Raw genomic sequence first — 18,191 nt, 5'->3', positions numbered from 1 at the left:
AATAAAAAAATAATACCTGCTACGGGTAAGTATCTTTGCTTTCTCAGAGGACAAGCAGACTGCTTGTTCTCACATGTGGGGGCTTCCCTAGCAACCAGGCTCACTCAAAACAATGAACATTGGTCAATTGGGCCTCGATAAAACAACTAACTGAGAGTGCAGCCTGGAACAGAACAAAAATGGGTCTAGGGGGGTGGAGTTGGATTCTAAACCCCGAACAGATTCTGCAACACTGACCGCCCAAAACGACTGTCGCGTCGGGTATCCTGCTGAAGGCAGTAGTGAGATGTGAATGTGTGGACTGATGACCATGTTGCAGCCTTGCAAATCTCTTCAACAGAGGCTGACTTTAAGTGAGCCACTGATGCAGCCATGGCTCTAACATTATGAGCCGTGACATGGCCCTCTAGAGTCAGCCCAGCTTGGGCATTAGTGAAGGAAAAGCAATCTGCTAGCCAATTGGAGATTGTGGGTTTTCCGATGGCGACTCCCCTCTTGTTGGGATCAAAAGAAACACAACTGGGTGGACATGTCTGAAGGGCTTTGTCCGCTCCACGTAAAAAGCCAATGCTCTCTTGCAGTCCAAGGTATGCAAACTGCTTTCGCCAGGGCAGGTATGAGGACGGGGAAGGAATGTTGGCAAGACAATTGACTGGTTCAGATGGAACTCCGACACCACCTTCAGAAGGAACTTAGGGTGCGTGCGGAGGACTACTCTGTTGTGATGAAACTTGATATAAGGTGCATGCACTACCAAGGCCTGAAGCTCACTGACCCTAGGAGCTGAAGTAACAGCCACCAAGAAAATGACCTTCCAGGTCAAGTACTTCAGATGGCAGGAATTCAGTGGCTCAAAAGGAGCTTTCATCAGTTGGGTGAGAACGACATTGAGATCCCATGACACTGGTGGAGGTTTGACAGGGGGCTTTGACAAAAGCAAACCTCTCATGAAGTGAACAACTAAAGGCTGTCCAGGGATAGGCTTACCCTCTACACGGCGATGAAAAGAACTAATTGCACTGGTGAACTCTTACATATTTTGTCTTGAGACCACATTCAGACAAGCGTAGAAGGTATTCAAGCAGGGTCCGTGAAGGAGTCCATTAATCCATTATTCTCTGAAGTGGTGACAGATTAACTATTTCTGAAGCCCAGCATAGTATTGACCTACCAGGCTTTTGCGGACTTTTGGCTATGGTCATTTTTAATCAAACTGAGATTCTGCAAAATCTGCACGATGAGTGTATGATAGTGTGGTAATATAATCTTGCACCTGTTGATAAGAATACCAGTTCCATGGCTGCAGCAAATAGGTTGTCCATATCACTTCATAAAATAAATTGACCATTCTTGAAAGCATGATGTATTAAAGCCAAACCTCAAGATGTTGACATCAAACATCTAATATCTATCTATTTATTTTATTTATTTGCTGCATTTGTACCCCACATTTTCCCACCTATTTGCAGGCTCAATGTGGCTTACACTATGTTGCAAAAGGTATAATCTTAAACAGAGCAAGAGGTATGGTCTAATTTAACATATTACTGTGTAAGAAATTAGGTAGATAGGTCAGTAGAATTATCTATATATAGTAATACACAGATCAAACTTGTTGGCAAGTACTGTATAATCTGGTCAATCTGTACAGACACTTCCATCTGCTGGTGGAGACGGATGTGCTGCAGAATCAGCACACAATTAATACTTCTGTCAACTCAGACACCTGAACGGATGACAAACATACCAGAGACATCAACTGAACAAGGGCCTACTCACAATGATGCAAAAGATAATTCAGTACAAGCCAGATACATGCATTAAAGAGAATGCTATTAGCAGAACGATCACCACTACAAATTCTCCGACAGGGAAGGAAATGAATTGCCTCAAAATGGTTGACTAAATATATGCTTGGGTCACTTTCAGGCTTATTTTCGAAAGAGAAGGGCGCCCGTCTTCCGACACAAATTGGGAGATGGGCGTCCTTCTCTCAGGGTCGCCCAAATCAGCATAATCGAAAGCCGATTCTGGGCGTCCTCAACTGCTTCCCATTGCGGGGACGACCAAAATTCACGGGGGCGTGTCAGCACCGTAGCGAAGGCGGGACTGGGGCATGATTAAGAGATGGGCGTCCTCGGCTGATAATGGAAAAAAGAAGGGCGTCCCTGTTGAGCACTTGGCCAACTTTACTTGGTCCATTTTTTCTTGCGACCAAGCCTTAAAAAGGTGCCTGAACTGACCAGATGACCAGCGGAGGGACCTCCCCTTACTTCCCCAGTGGTCACCAACCCCCTCCCACCCTAAAAAAAAAAAAAAAAAAAAAAATTTTGCCAGCCTCAAATGTCATACCCAGCTCCCTGACAGCAAGCAGTATGCAGGTCCCTGGAGCAGTTTTAATGGGTGTAGTGCACTTCAACAGACGTACCCAGGCCCACATCCCCCACCCTGTTACCCTTGTGGGCGTAAATGTGAGCCCTCCAAAACTCACGGGAAACCCACTGTACCCACATATAGGTGCCCCCCTTCACCCCTTAGTGGTGTACAGTTGTGGGGAGTGGGGGTTTTTTTTTTGGGGGGGGGGGTTTGGGGGGGCTCAGCTCAGCACCCAAGGTAAGGGAGCTATGCACCTGGGAGCAATTTGTGAAGTCCACTGCAGTGCCCCATAGGATGCCCGGTTGGAGTCCTGGCATGTGAGGGGGACCAGTGCACTACAAATTCTGGCTCCTCCCAAGACCAAAGGGCTTGGATTTGGTTGTTTTTGAGATGGGCATCCTCGGTTTCCATTATGGCTGAAAACCGGGGACGACATTCTCTAAGGTCGACCATCTCAACATTTAGGTCGACCATCTCTAAGGTCGACCTCAATGTTGAGATTTGGGCGTCCCCGACCGTATTATCGAAACAAAAGTTGGGACGCCCATCTTATTTCGATAACATGGGTTTCCCCGCCCCTTCACGGGGCTGTCCTGTGAGGACGCCCTCATGAAAACTTGGGCGCCCCGTTCGATTATGCCCCTATAAGTCCCATGCAACACATTAATACTTTAAACTCCAATACTGCTAAAAATCTTGAGATATAAGATGTGAATTTTCTTTGACTTCTAAATAGAAATTAAATCAACAGATACAAACCTTAATACAGTGTGAAATTCATGGAGTGTTAATGTGAGGATGTCAGTGTTTCTTCTTGCTTAGAGGTTAGCACTGGGGGCATTGAGGAGGGTTCTAAGGTTTTGTTAGTGAAGAAAGATGTTCTGGTGTTGTCTGGTGGCTTTGGCCCCAGTCAACATGGGGCCCTCAAAACACTAATTCTCCTGTCTAGGGCAGGAGGGGGAAGGCGACTTTCTCCCAACTCCTCCTGGGGGAGGGTGGGTGGGAGGGTTTCTAAATTGGAGATCCTGGGCTTGATCTCCAGGATGGAGCAAATTTATCTGGCTGTTTATCTCAGTAAATTTTATGCTGAGATATTATCTAAGTTTTCTTCAGTGTAAGAATCACTGAAGATATTGCACACTGATGTCCATGATAAGAATAAGATGACTGAGATCTTGTAGGTCTCTAATAGAGGTGCACAATGCGATTATTTCAAATTTGGACTATTATAATCTGATGTACCTAGATCTTACTAAAAAGTAGCTACCCACATTGCAAATATTCCACAACGCTGCTGCAAAGATTATGGTGGGTGCAAAAAACAGGCCAGAGCATCTTTACAATTCAATTTGGATAACTTACCTTTTTCTGAAAGAATAAAATGTATTAACTACACTACCTAAAGCAATTTCAATTTGGGGTATTGGCTAAGGTTATATCGCTAGTTTTTTGGTCTTCACTCCCAGTCCGAGGGCTGCCAATATGTCAAGATTTTGTTAGGGGAGAAGGGATGGGGGAGGGAGGATCCGAAGGAGGGCGGCCAGGGAATTGGAAAGGCTGCTGTCTTTAAAACGTTGTGTGGGTCCTGGCTGATATTCAGTAAGGGCCCACATAACTGTCTTATGTGGGCCCGACTGTATATTGGCTGGAATCCGCATGACATGGCTCAGCACTGAATATATGGGGCTAATTTAGCCGTCGATGCTCAGCACATTAAACAAAAACAATTGACCACTGTCAGCTGAACACTGGTCCATTAAGTGTCCATAAGAAGCAATTGAGGCAGTACATATTTAGGCCAGGCTTATTTCTGTGGGGAGGGGAAGGTTTCCCCCATTTTTTCATGGCCATTTTCTCTCCTTGTGGGTTTATGAGGAAGACTCACGTTGTACTATTTTGAATGTATTATGGTGTTAAAAAAAATGTCATATGGGCAACTCTCCTTTTCTTGTTTATCCAGGGTTTCCGTTATTGGAAACAAATAACAAAAATTAAGAGGTCCTTTTACTAAAGCTTAGTGTGCGTTAACTGCTAAGAAGTCCGTAGATATGAAATGGGCTTCTTGACATTTAGCGAATACTAAGCTTTAGTAAAAAGGCCTCTAAAGAAAAAGAAATGCAAGAAACTAGTCAGGCAAGCAATGGTTATGATACAGTAACATGCAGACAACAGAAACTTCAGACTTACACATACAGCAATGTTGAGTTCATTAAAATAGATGCATGTTTAAGGCTGCAAGTTAATCGCAGTTAACGATATGATTAATACATCACAAAACGCGATTTTTAAAAAATTAATCGTAATTAGAGAATTTAATCCCATTGCAGCATCTCTTGTCTCCTCCAACATCTTTTCTGCTCTCTTCCACTCCTGACCCCTGTCTTCAGTATGATCCAGCATATTTCCCTCCAACCAGGATTCAACATCACCCCTCGCACGTTAACCTACCTTCAGGATTCAACATCACCACTCGCATATCAACCTACCTTAAAAATGGTCTTCTGTTGGTCCCCAGCAGCACATATGCTGCCTGCGATCTGCTTAAAAGCTTTCCTTCTGGCCCGTTCTGCCTCCTCCGATATCACTTCCTATTTTTGCACGGGCAGGATGGGTCAAAGGGAAAGCTCCAGACATAGCCGCAAGCAGCCACTGCCAGGGACCAACAGAAGACCACTTAAAGGAAAATTGGAGGTGGGGTGGGGGGTGGGGAGAAGAGATGCCGAACCCCAAGCGGGAGTGGAGTGAGCTGCAGACCTGTCAGCAGAACTAGATGGATCACCAGAGGAAGCTACTGACAAAGCAGAAGCTCCAACAGCCACAAAGAGAACGTTGTATTTGTTCATCAAGTTTGTGGTTTTTTGTTACATTTGTACCCCGCGCTTTCCCACTCATGGCAGGCTCAATGCGGTAGGCAATGGAGGGTTAAGTGACTTGCCCAGAGTCACAAGGAGCTGCCTGTGCCTGAAGTGGGAAACGAACTCAGTTCCTCAGGACCAAAGTCCACCACCCTAACCACTAGGCCACTCCTCCACTGTTGCTACTATTGGAGATTCTACATGGAATGTGCAGGACGTCAGACTCACAGAAACAGAAGCCTGTGCAGCCTTCTACATAGAATGTTGCTAGTGGAATAGCAACATTCCATGTAGAATCTCCAATAGTAGCAACATTCCATGTAGAATCTCCAATAGTATCTATTTTATTTTTGTTACATTTGTACCCTGCGCTTTCCCACTCACAGCAGGCTCAATGCGGCTTACATGGGGCAATGGAGGGTTAAGTGACTTGCCCAGAGTCACAAGGAGCCACCTGTGCCTGAAGTGGGAATCAAACTCAGTTCCTCAGGACCAAAGTCCACCACCCTAACCACTAGGCCACTCCTCCACTCCTTACTACTCATGAAGAGGTGGAGGGGAGGGAGGGTGAGGTGCTGAACAATAGGAGGGAAGGAGAGAGAAAGATAATGGACCTGGGTAAACAGGAAAGGGAGATGTGTTGATCTGGGTGCGGGAGGGAGGGAGACTATCAGTCCTTTAGGGCAGGAAAGGGGGGATGGGATTTGATATACCGCCTTTCTGCAGTTACAATCAAAGCGGTTTGCATGGTATATACAGGTACTTATTTGGTACCTGGGGCAATAGAGATTTAAGTGATTTGCCCAAAGTCACAAGGTGTAGCGGGAAATAAACAAATTGTGCGATTAATCACAATGAAAACTTTTTAACTGTGTTAATAACCGTGATGAAAAAAATGTAAAAATCGACGGATACATTGTGTTGAGAATAATTAGGAAGGGAAGGGGAGGTATGGGGGGATGAAGGTGGGAAAAGGAATGATTTAAGTTGGTAATATATGGATCTTTGATTGTTATGTTATTGGAATTTTTCATACAATTGCAGATCTATATTAATAAAAAGGAGTTAAAAATGTAAAATTGAGCTGCGGCCCTAATTTTACCCATTGTTTCTTTTCAATTTTGTTTTTTAAACATGTAAAAAATGTACACACATGGTCGTAAAATGAAATTGAAGATAAGCACATCCCTAGTGTCCTATCATAAATTTAAGGACACATGTAAAACAAGCATGAGAACAGGCAGCAACACAGTGAAGAGAGAAAATTCTTACAGAGCTAGAGCAACATCTTGTTAATTGTAATTCTGAAGAGTACTCTAGTTGGCGATGGCTAATTCTGTTAAATTCTGAGGTATTACTTCCTATCTAACCTCTCAGATAGAAGACTATGATGGGAAAATTCAGCAACACCCAAAGATGTCCGGTCTTAATCACAAGTATAGAAAAAACACTTGCTGGAGAACAGCAAGATCTGAAGGTCACAAAAGCAGACTTACTGTACCACTATTTACCGAAATGAAACCTATTTCTGATCCACAACCACGTGAGAAATACCCACACTGCAAGTTCTTAACAAATACACATATGAACACATTAATTCCATGGCTAGGCTCTTCGGTTCACAAAAGCATAATAAATAACCTTAATAAACAAAATAAAAAAAGTTACATGAATCTTAATCTTTTACAATCTCACAAACTTAAATGACAACTCAATAGGTTTTCCAGTTCTACATTCAAGCTCTCACACCTTTCATCCAGGCCACCTTTTTTATATATCTGTATTATATGTGGATTAAAAAAAACTGGATTGTAATTTGCAAACCGATATGGATTTTTGAACTCTGTATCCTGTTTGCACTGTGATGCTACTAGATCAGCTCCACTACACGTAATGATTTTCTCTACTTGCATCAAGATTTAAGCCCTTTAACAACTCAAAACAGGTAGCTTGTATGCTTTTCATTACCCTGGGATTTGTGAGAACATCGGAAGCCTACAGCCCTGAAACTCTCATTCTCTTCCCTTTCAGGAGAACGTGTGGGGCCAGTGTGCCCCCATCTAGCCCATGTGTGGGCAAGGAAGCAGAGGCTGCTTCCACAAGTGAGTTTTTCAGGAAGGAAGACCATGATACCAGAGAGAAGAATCAACAGAAGTAGTATCCAGATGCACAAAAAACTCAGAAGAGTAAAAAGTGGAATCTCATTCTGAAGAATAACACCAAGAACAACTGAAATGCCTAAGTGTATAAGATTAGGTTCTAGTGTGAGACAAGAAAGGGCACTTTCGATATGATGTCTAAAGTTGGACTCTGGACATTTTGTGCTAAACGTCCCAAATTCAAATAGCCATTTTTGAAAAAGCAAAACACCTTCCCCCCCACCCCCTAAAAAAAATGTTTGTGGTAAGGTTTTGTGCTGTATGTTTATTTTTTCACGCTATGTTTGGGGGGGGGGGGGGGGGAGAACCCTGAGAAAATCACACACAGCAATGTGGCACCCCAGGGGACATTGCTGTGGACTTCAAATAAATGTTCCCAGGTACACATCTTGCTGTTGCTGCCTATCTTGTCTGTTGAGCCTTCCCAAAACCCACCACCCCTAACTGTACACCACCACAATAGCCCTTAAAGGTTAAGGGGGCACCTATATGTGGGTACAGTGGGTTTCTGGTCAGTTCTGGAGGGCTCAGTTTCCACCACAAGAGTAACAGGTAGGGGGAGGTATGAGCCTGGGTCTGTCTGTTTACAGGGCAAAGCACCCACCCACTACACTACTCCAGGGACCTGCATGCTGTTCTAATGGACCTGGCTTTAACATCCGAGGCGGTCAGAGACTGGTGAGTACTATTTTTCACTATTTTTTTTTTGGGGGGGGGGGGGGGGGGGGTCAGTGACCACTTGATGAGTAAGGTCCCTTGTGATTTGGATGCACTGCAGATGAAATGCATAGATGTAACATAGTAGATGACGGCAGAAAAAGACCTGCACGGTCCATCCAGTCTGCCCAACAAGATAAACTCATATGTGCTACTTTTTGTGTATACCCTACTTTGATTTGTACCTGCCCTCTTCAGGGCACAGACCGTATAAGCCTGCCCAGCACTATCCCCGCCTCCCAACTCATCTGGAAGGCGCTCCAGGACGTAACGGTGGTAGTAAATAATTTTGCTTCAGATATTATCTTATTAGTGAGCCACATGGATAATCGAATCGAATCCTTTGAGAATGAAAAATTGATACAGCAAATGAAGTTCTACAGGAGTAGGAAACGGTTAAGATTTTGAAAATGATAATAGACCAGAAAAATTTGAACAAAATTAATATTATTACAGATGATTAATATAGAGATTGTTGTTTTCCCAGAGTTCCGGGTATGACTCCTAAAGTTTTTTTTCCTCCGAAATGATTCCTCTTAGTATATCTATTCAAACGTCTGCAAAACAGGTTTTGAAAATACTGGTTTGGACATTTTGAGAAGAACTGCGTCCAAATAGTGCTTTATGATATTTTTAGACTTTTTTTTTGCTCTTTCGAAAATGAGACCTAAGGTGTGGTGGAAATATGAACTATCCAACTGCCTTGTAAAGACTTGAGTATTGTACCAGTATCTCTCTGAAGAGTGGGGTAGTATTACCCATATGTCCCTCTGGCTTTCATGTATTCAAAAGAACTAAGATAAGTGGGCCTAAGAAAGAAGAAAACATGAAAAAAAAAACTCTCTCGACCTGCTGTAGAGACTCTCTTCAAGATCATCCTTAATTTGGAGACTTGGCATTGGGGCTGTAGCAGAAGGAACATGCCATACTAGTCACAGAACTAGATTGCAAAATTCAAAAGTACTGCATTACCTGGAGGGGCCAGAGATGAGCCACCTCACCCATTCTGGTACAATTTTTCTTCCCGAAATACCTTTTGAGCATATCACTTCAGAGCTCATCACAAACAAAAGTTTACAAGTCATACAATAGCATAACAACATTGTTCCCTTTAACGTAACTTAACTGTGCTCCTTCCCTCCCTCCTCCCCCCCCCCACTTCTCTGATTTGTAATGGTGATATCCCATCTGCCTTTGATAAGAATTTCCACTTTTTTCCTCCCCCCCTCCCCTTTCCATCTCATTCATACACAATTGCTCCCTGACCCCTGCAGCTCCCCATTCCCTCTCCTCCTTGTGACTACCACTGAATTTTGTACCCCCTTCTCATCAGTTCCGCCTTGGTGTCTTGTAGGCAGTAATTTATAATATTTAGACCATACTGCCTTTTGATTCTCCCTGAGCCTTTTATGCATCAAGCACAATGCCATTATTCCATCTGCAGAGTTTCTCATTTTGTCCTTCCACAGCTGGAACGTCAGGAGTAGACAAGCTGTACATGAGTCGCTTCACTGGCTCCCGTTCCGCTACCGTATACAGTTCAAGCTTCTCCTAATGACCTTCAAATGCACTCAATCTGCAGCCCCCCATTACCTCTCTTCCCTCCTCTCCCCCTATGTCGCCACCCGTAACCTCCGCTCTCAGGACAAACCACTTCTATCTGTACCCTTCTCCACCACCGCTAACTCCAGACTCCGCCCCTTCTGCCTCGCATCACCTTATGCCTGGAACAGACTCCCCGAGCCCATACGCCATGCGCCCTCCCTGCCCATCTTCAAGTCCTTACTCAAAGCCCATCTCTTCTCCCTTGCTTTTGGCGCTTAACCGACCTTCCCCATTCATGATACCTACACTGACTACATAGCTTGTTACCTTTAGATTGTAAGCTCTCTTGAGCAGGGACTGTCCTTCCCCATGTTTTAACTTGTACAGCGCTGCGTAACCCTTGTAGCGCTATAGAAATGCTAAGTAGTAGTAGTAGTAGTACATGAATGGGGCTTGTGGGACAGTTATGAAAAAAGTTTACTGTGGGATTCCCGCAGGAGTGTAGTCAAAATCTCTGGCAACTCCACAATGAGGCTTGGCATGGACTGCACCAGAATGAGGCTTGAATGTACAGAGGCATGTGGAGCACCAGAATGAAGCTTGGAATGCCCAAAGGTGCAGCTGGAACATCAGAATGAGGCTTGGAACACTCATTGGTTGAATAGTGAATACCATCCATAAAACCACAGGAAGTTGTTGGGGTTGGGAGGAAACTGCAAGCAAGTAAATAATAGCATCAACTTCTGCGGGTATGGGTGGGGATAGAGGAGATAAATTGTGGGGATGGAATGGATCTTAGTGGGTACAGGTGGGTATGAGTGAGAATGGCTGAAATTTCTGTTCCCGTCACTTAGTAAAACGAATAAAAGGGCTCCCAACTAACATGCATTCTTTTGCCACTAACAATGCAAACCTAGACTGTTTCCATGGATTCCTTTTTGAAGAGGAATACAAGATGAAGTGACTCTGCTCAGTGTGCAGCGGCAAAGAAAGAAAATAGAATGTTAGATATTATCAGGAAAGGAATAGAAAACAAAAATAAAGACGTTAAAATGCCTTTGTATCGCTCCAGGTTGCGACCTCACCTCGAATATTGTGCTCAATTCTGGTCACCGCATCTCTAAAAAGATTTAGTGGAATTAGAAAAGGTACAGAGAAGGGCGATAACAATGATAAAGGGGATGGGACAACTTCCCTATGAGGAAAGGCTAAAGTGGCTAGGGCTCTTCAGCTTGCAGTAAAGATGGCTGAGGGGAGATATGATAGAGGTCTATAAAATAATAAGTGGAGTGGAACGGGTAGACGTGAATCGTTTGTTTACGCTTTCCAAAAATACCAGGACTAGAGGGCACGCAATGAAGCTACAAAACAGTAAATTTAAAACGAATTAGAGAAAATCTTTCTTCACTCAACATGTAATTAAACTCTGGAACTCACTGCCGAAGAATGTGGTAAAAGCGGTTCGATTAGTGGAGTTTAAAAAAAGGTTTGGATGGCTTCCTAAAGGAAACGTCCACAGACCATTATTAAAATAGACTTGGGGAAAATCCACTGCTTATTTCTAGGATAAGCAGCACAAAATGTTTTGTACTTTTTTTGGATCTTGCCAGGTATTTTTTTTTTTTTTTTTGTTACATTTGTACCCTGCGCTTTCTCCCACTCATGGCAGGCTCAATGCGGCTTACATGGGGCAATGGAGGGTTAAGTGACTTGCCCAGAGTCACAAGGAGCTGCCTGTGCCTGAACTGGGAATCAAACTCCCAGTTCCCCAGGACCAAAGTCCACCACCCTAACCACTAGGCCACTCCTCCACTGTTGCTACTATTTGAGATTCTACATGGAATTCCACTAGCAACATTCCATGTAGAAGTCGTCCCTTGCAGATCACCAATGTGGCCGCGCAGGCTTCTACATGGAATGTTGCTAGTGGAATAGCAACATTCCATGGAGAATCTCCAATAGTAGCAACATTCCATGTAGAATCTCCAATAGTATCTATTTAATTTTTGTTACATTTGTACCCTGCGCTTTCCCACTCATGGCAGGCTCCTTACATGAGGCAATGGAGGGTTAAGTGACTTGCCCAGAGTCACAAGGAGCTGCCTGTGCCTGAAGTGGGAATCAAACTCAGTTCCTCAGGACCAAAGTCCACCACCCTAACCACTAGGCCACTCCTCCACTGTTGCTACTATTTGAGATTCTACATGGAATGTTGCTATTCCACTAGCAACATTCCATGTAGAAGTCGGCCCTTGCAGATCACCAATGTGGCCGCGCAGGCTTCTGCTTCTGTGAGTCTGACGTCCTGCACGTACTTGCAGGACGTCAGACTCACAGAAACAGAAGCCTGCGCAGCCTTCTACATGGAATGTTGCTAGTGGAATAGCAACATTCCATGTAGAATCTCCAATAGTAGCAACATTCCATGTAGAATCTCCAATAGTATCTATTTTATTTTTGTTACATTTGTACCCTGCGCTTTCCCACTCATGGCAGGCTCAATGCGGCTTACATGGGGCAATGGAGGGTTAAGTGACTTGCCTGTATTGGTCACTGTTGGAAACAGGATGCTGGGCTTGATGGACCTTCGGTCTGTCCCAGTATGGCAATACTTATGTAAAAATGCTAGCGCATCTTAGTGAACAGGGACCTATATAATTTGAATAATCTGGCAAAGGAAAAATCTGGTCCTTTAATCAACCATGGTAGATAATGACCAGAGTATGGAAGTCAGCTCTCTCAGTATTGATTTCAGCATCACTGTTACAAACAGCATATTTTATAATGCATAGAGCCATCTGGTCCCCCCATTACAAGTATTTAAATTAGCAAAATGCAGAAACAAAATGTTGGTACTGTAATGCTATAGGAACAGTCTCATATTTGTTATACTTCTGTAGCAAGCAAAAAAAAAAAAAAAGAGGGAAAAACTCCGCTAGAATTTGTGTTGTACAACAGTGATATACAAGTGAGTCAATTCTTACAACATGTAGGATATCAGAATAAGTGAAGGGGGAGCAAAGACCTCAGACGGGTGACACACAGCAAAATTGCTGAAATTACAGTGGAGGAGTGGCCTAGTGGTTAGGGTGGTGGACTTTGATCCTGGGGAACTGAGTTCGATTCCCGGCATAGGCAGCTCCTTGTGACTCTGGGCAAGTCACTTAACCCTCCATTGCCCCATGTAAGCCGCATTGAGCCTGCCATGAGTGGGAAAGCGCAGGGTACAAATGTAACAAAAATAAAATAGATACTATTGGAGATTCTACATGGAATGTTGCTACTATTGAGATTCTATTGCTACTATTGGAGATTCTACATGGAATATTGCTACTATTTGAGGTTCTGTTGCTACTCTGAGATTCTACATGGAATGTTGCTACTATTGGAGATTCTACATGGAATGTTGCTATTCCACTAGCAAACATTCCATGTAGAAGGCTGCGCAGGCTTCTGTTTCTGTGAGTCTGACGTCCTGCACGTACGTGCAGGACGTCAGACTCACAGAAGCAGAAGCCTGCGCGGCCACATTGGTGATCTGCAAGGGCTGACTTCTACATGGAATGTTGCTAGTGGAATAGCAACATTCCATGTAGAATCTCAAATAGTAGCAACAGTGGAGGAGTGGCCTAGTGGTTAGGGTGGTGGACTTTGGTCCTGAGGAACTGAGTTGGATTCCCACTTCAGGCACAGGCAGCTCCTTGTGACTCTGGACAAGTCACTTAACCCTCCATTGCCCCATGTAAGCCGCATTGAGCCTGCCATGAGTGGGAAAGCGCAGGGTACAAATGTAACAAAAATAAAATAGATACTATTGGAGATTCTACATGGAATGTTGCTATTCCACTAGCAACATTCCATGTAGAAGGCTGCGCAGGCTTCTGTTTCTGTGAGTCTGACGTCCTGCACGTATGTGCAGGACGTCAGACTCACAGAAGCAGAAGCCTGCGCGGCCACATTGGTGATCTGCAAGGGCCGACTTCTACATGGAATGTTGCTAGTGGAATAGCAACATTCCATGTAGCAACAGTGGAGGAGTGACCTAGTGGTTAGGGTGGTGGACTTTGGTCCTGGAGGAACTGAGTTTGATTCCCACTTCAGGCACAGGCAGCTCCTTGTGACTCTGGGCAAGTCACTTAACCCTCCATTGCCCCATGTAAGCCGCATTGAGCCTGCCATGAGTGGGAAAGCGCAGGGTACAAATATAACAAAAATAAATAAATAAATACTCATGGAGAGTCACCACAGTTTAATCATCGGTCATCAACCAACCCCCTACCACAACGTGAAAAATTATATATATATATTTTTAGGAGAAAATTTTCAAAAAAACATGCTAGTCCACTATGTGCCAAACAGTTTATGAAAAAGTAAAGTGCAAACAAAAACCGCTTAGCTCAAAGCAGTAACGTGGAAGGGCTTCCCCGCTGCCCAACGGACCTCTTTCGCTGGTGGGGCTTCTTCAGGGGAAAGGACGCCCAATAAACTAGCACTGCTCAAATGGCCAATGCAAACGTCACATAGCCGGACAGACTAGCGAAACCTTATATTTCATAAATATGAAAGTGGTAGTTGAAAAGGACAGATAGGCAAAGTGCATGGGTAGAAGAAAATAGATTTATACAGTATACCATTAAAAGTCAAGCAGTTTTGTTTATATTGGTGTGTTGCGTTGTAAGCTTTGACTTGAACAATGAAATGTAAATTGAATTTGAAATTTCTGAACTCTTATCTCGATTGTGTTTGCATTGGGATTTTGCCAAGGTTTTAAAATTATTTATGGTTTATCCTAATATACAAAGCAAACATCTTGAATAGAAAAATGAAAACATTAAAAAAAAAAAATCACTCAAAGATCTGAAAATATATTATGGAGAACCCAAAATGTGTTTTAAGGAACACAGTCCAAAGACAGAGTACAAAACACAAACATATCAATGGTGATAATTATTTCTAAAGAAATACTTATCTAAGGAGGGACAATAGGTTGATGTCTCAGATGGTTTCAAATCTTTATTAGCTGCGGTATCAGTTAAACATTTAGTGAGCTGAGACCAATGAGAAAAAAAACCCACACACATTCTAGTATTTAACCACACACTTGCACAGGAAATTCAATGAGAAAGCACATACATACAAAACCCCAAGCCCTGACAGCAAATAGCATACCTTCTTAGCCTGGGTTAGCTTAAGAAACATTCATACTTTCTTATTTAAAGAAAACAAACTCCTCTTTATAATGAAAAAAATAAATAAAGTCCAAGGCAAAGCAATCAGAACTGCTGCAACTGGGACTTCGTCAGATGATGCTAAGAACTGTGAGATTCAGGGGGGGGGGGGGGAACCCCCACAACCAAAAACACTAAGCCCTGGGACAAATAGCTCGACCCCTTCTTTTCTCCTGCTTCTCAGTTATGTATTTAGGAGTAAATAGTAAAGGTTGAGAGATCACAAGGGTCACTTTATCAGGAATTTTAAGTGTCTTGAAGATTTTCTTTATTGAAATGTTAAAAAAAAAAAAAAAAAGGAGTTAAATTTGAGGAAGCTGATCAGGTAAATATTCCTATGCCTGACCACATTCTCTAAGGCCTGTCTACTTCGTTCAGCAGCTAAAAAGTCCCTTTCAACAAAGAACTATTAAAGTCTTGAAGTTGATCCACTTTTTCTCCATAGCCCTTAATATATTGCTGACGGGCTTTCATTTTCTGAGCTGCTGCAAATTCCAAAGCTGATTCGACTTGCATGGTAATCTGCAAAGTTGCCTCGACAACATAGACCACAGTACATAGCCAAAGTTGTTAAATTAGCCACTTTTGGCTTAGGCAACAAAATCCCCAGCCCTTAATGGAAATGGACATAACACAACTCTTCCGTTCTCCGATTCCCTAATGTGGATGTGCCACATGAACTTGATCTTACCACATCACCACCCTGTATTTGTTCACACCGGAGCCTGCAAAGGCCTCTCCGGTACTATGTAAGCCACACTGAGCCTACAAATAGGTGGGAAAATGTGGGATACAAATGTAACAAATAAATAAATTAATGAACAATTTGGGGAAATTCATTGGCACACACCGACCCAAGTTCTTCTCATTCTTCTAAATTCCCTCTGCACTGGATATTATTGCCTCTCCTGAGATGTACTTCCCGAAGTTCTTTCTCCATTTTTCCAAGGTCTGTGGTCTCCCTCGACATGGATTTCCAATGGCGAGAAGGGAGAGTCAAACTCTTCTTGCACTCTACCATTTAATCTTTTGAGTGAGGGGGGGGGGGGGGGGATCATATTGCTCAAGGGACAACACTGTTTCAAGTGTTGAGTCTACTCTCCTTCTCCTGCCTTAAGACTCCAGCACAGCTCCTGCAGAATAAACAAATGCACGCCCAGGGGCTATCACACAGCACTTACTACTACTTAGCATTTCTATAGCGCTGCCAGGGTTACGCAGCACTGTACAAGTTTAAACATGGGGAAGGACAGTCCCTGCTCAAGAGAGCTTACAATCTAAAGGTAACAAACTATGTAAGTGTAGGTATCATGAATGAGGAAGGTGGTTAGGCGCCAAAAACAAGGGCGAAGAGATGGGCTTTGAGTAAGGACTTGAAAATGGGCAGGGAGGGCGCATGGCATATGGGCTCGGAAAGTCTGTTCCAGGCATAAGGTGATGCGAGGCAGATGGGGCGGAGTCTGGAGTTAGCGGTGGTAGAGAAGGGTACAGAAAGGAGTGATTTGTCCTGAGAGCGGTGGTTACGGGTGGGAACATACAGGGAGAGGAGGGTAGAGAGGTAATGGGGGGCTGCAGATTGAGTGCACTTGAAGGTCAATAGGAGAAGCTTGAACTGTATACGGTAGCGGATCGGGAGCCAGTGAAGCGACTTGAAGAGAGGGGTGATATGAGAGTATCGGTTCACGCGGTAGATAAGACGTGCGGCGGAATTTTGGACAGATTGAAGGGGGGATAGGTGGCTAAGCGGGAGGCCAGTGAGGAGAAGGTTGCAATAGTCAAGACGAGAGGTAACGAGCGAGTGGACGGGGGTTCGGGTGGTCTGTTCAGAGAGGAATGGGCGAATTTTGCTAATATTATAGAGGAAGAAGCGACAGGTCTTAGCTGTCTGCTGGATATGGGCAGAGAAGGAGAGGGAGGAGTCAAAAATTACTCCGAGATTGCGGGCTGAAGAGACGGGGAGGATGAGGGCGTTGTCAACAGAGACGGAAAGTGGGGGAAGAGGAGAAGAGGGTTTGGGTGGAAAGACAAGGAGCTCAGTCTTTGCCATGTTCAGTTTCAGATGTCAGTTGAGCATACACAGCTGGATAAACCTGTGCTTTTGCTTTGCACTTCCCCATAAGGTAAAATTTTAATACATACTCAAAAAGTATACACTTTTAGGGAGGACAATCGCATGGTGAAGTAGCTGGCCACTAGCATGCAGCCATCTCAGATCCTCCTGTAAAAGGTTTCATTTTGGTGTTGCATGCTTTTCTTTACAATAGCACTAAACCAAAGAAAAAGAACTGATGATCTGCACCCCATGTACCTCTAGGAATTGTTCTATGTTTTCTAGAAGATCTATGTGCTTTTTAAAATAACATGAACCCAAACATTATAAATTCAAAAACTTGAATACGTTCTAGAATGAGTTTGGGAATCCTCAGAAGACACCACTTACGGCACATTCAATAATGAGTTTAGCCTAGTGGCATAGCGTCTCCTCATCGGAAAATCCCTTAGGTAACTATTTTAATGGTGCAATTGCAAACACACATGCTACAAAAAGTGCTCAAAGCTACATGTGCTCGCTGCTACAAGTGCTCTAAATCAAAAATTGTTTAAAAGGACTTATCTTAAGTTCCACTCCGTGATAAGTACTGTTGGAGTCCTCTTTGGCTTTCCCTAGATAACGCCCGACACCGCGGGTTTCAATATTTTCATCAGGGACTCGGGTTAACATTTGCCCGTCTCCCCTTCACAACAGTCTGTACTTCCGGACATCGGTAATTCTCCCAGAATATGTAGGCTGACTGAGTTCCAACTCCATTGTGTTTTCAGCCATAGTCTCTGCAGCACCAACTGAGGTCTCTTCAACTCCTTCCCTCTCTTCCCTGGCAGCTGCCTCTAAGTGACGTCATGATAATGAGACAGCATCGTGCAGCCTTTAAGAAGCGCCTGTGAAGAACAATCGAGTGTATCCGGGAGAATTACCGATGTCCGGAAGTACAGACTGTTGTGAAGGGGAGACGGGCAAATGTTAACCCGAGTCCCTGATGAAAATATTGAAACCCGCGGTGTCGGGCGTTATCTAGGGAAAGCCAAAGAGGACTCCAACAGTACTTATCACGGAGTGGAACTTAAGATAAGTCCTTTTAAACAATTTTTGATTTAGAGCACTTGTAGCAGCGAGCACATGTAGCTTTGAGCACTTTTTGTAGCATGTGTGTTTGCAATTGCACCATTAAAATAGTTACCTAAGGGATTTTCCGATGAGGAGACGCTATGCCACTAGGCTAAACTCATTATTGAATGTGCCGTAAGTGGTGTCT

General features: G+C 43.7%; 1 protein-coding gene across 1 annotated transcript in view; it reads right to left on the bottom strand.

The window, feature by feature from the left end:
• RNF121 (ring finger protein 121) overlaps positions 1–18,191 on the bottom strand; it is a 104,482-nt gene that overhangs the window by 34,588 nt on the left and 51,703 nt on the right. The window lies entirely within an intron of this gene.

The sequence above is a fragment of the Microcaecilia unicolor genome, chromosome 4, assembly GCF_901765095.1.
Source record: "Microcaecilia unicolor chromosome 4, aMicUni1.1, whole genome shotgun sequence".
NCBI classification, from domain to species: domain Eukaryota; kingdom Metazoa; phylum Chordata; class Amphibia; order Gymnophiona; family Siphonopidae; genus Microcaecilia; species Microcaecilia unicolor.
This window is presented reverse-complemented; position numbering and strand designations above follow the sequence as displayed.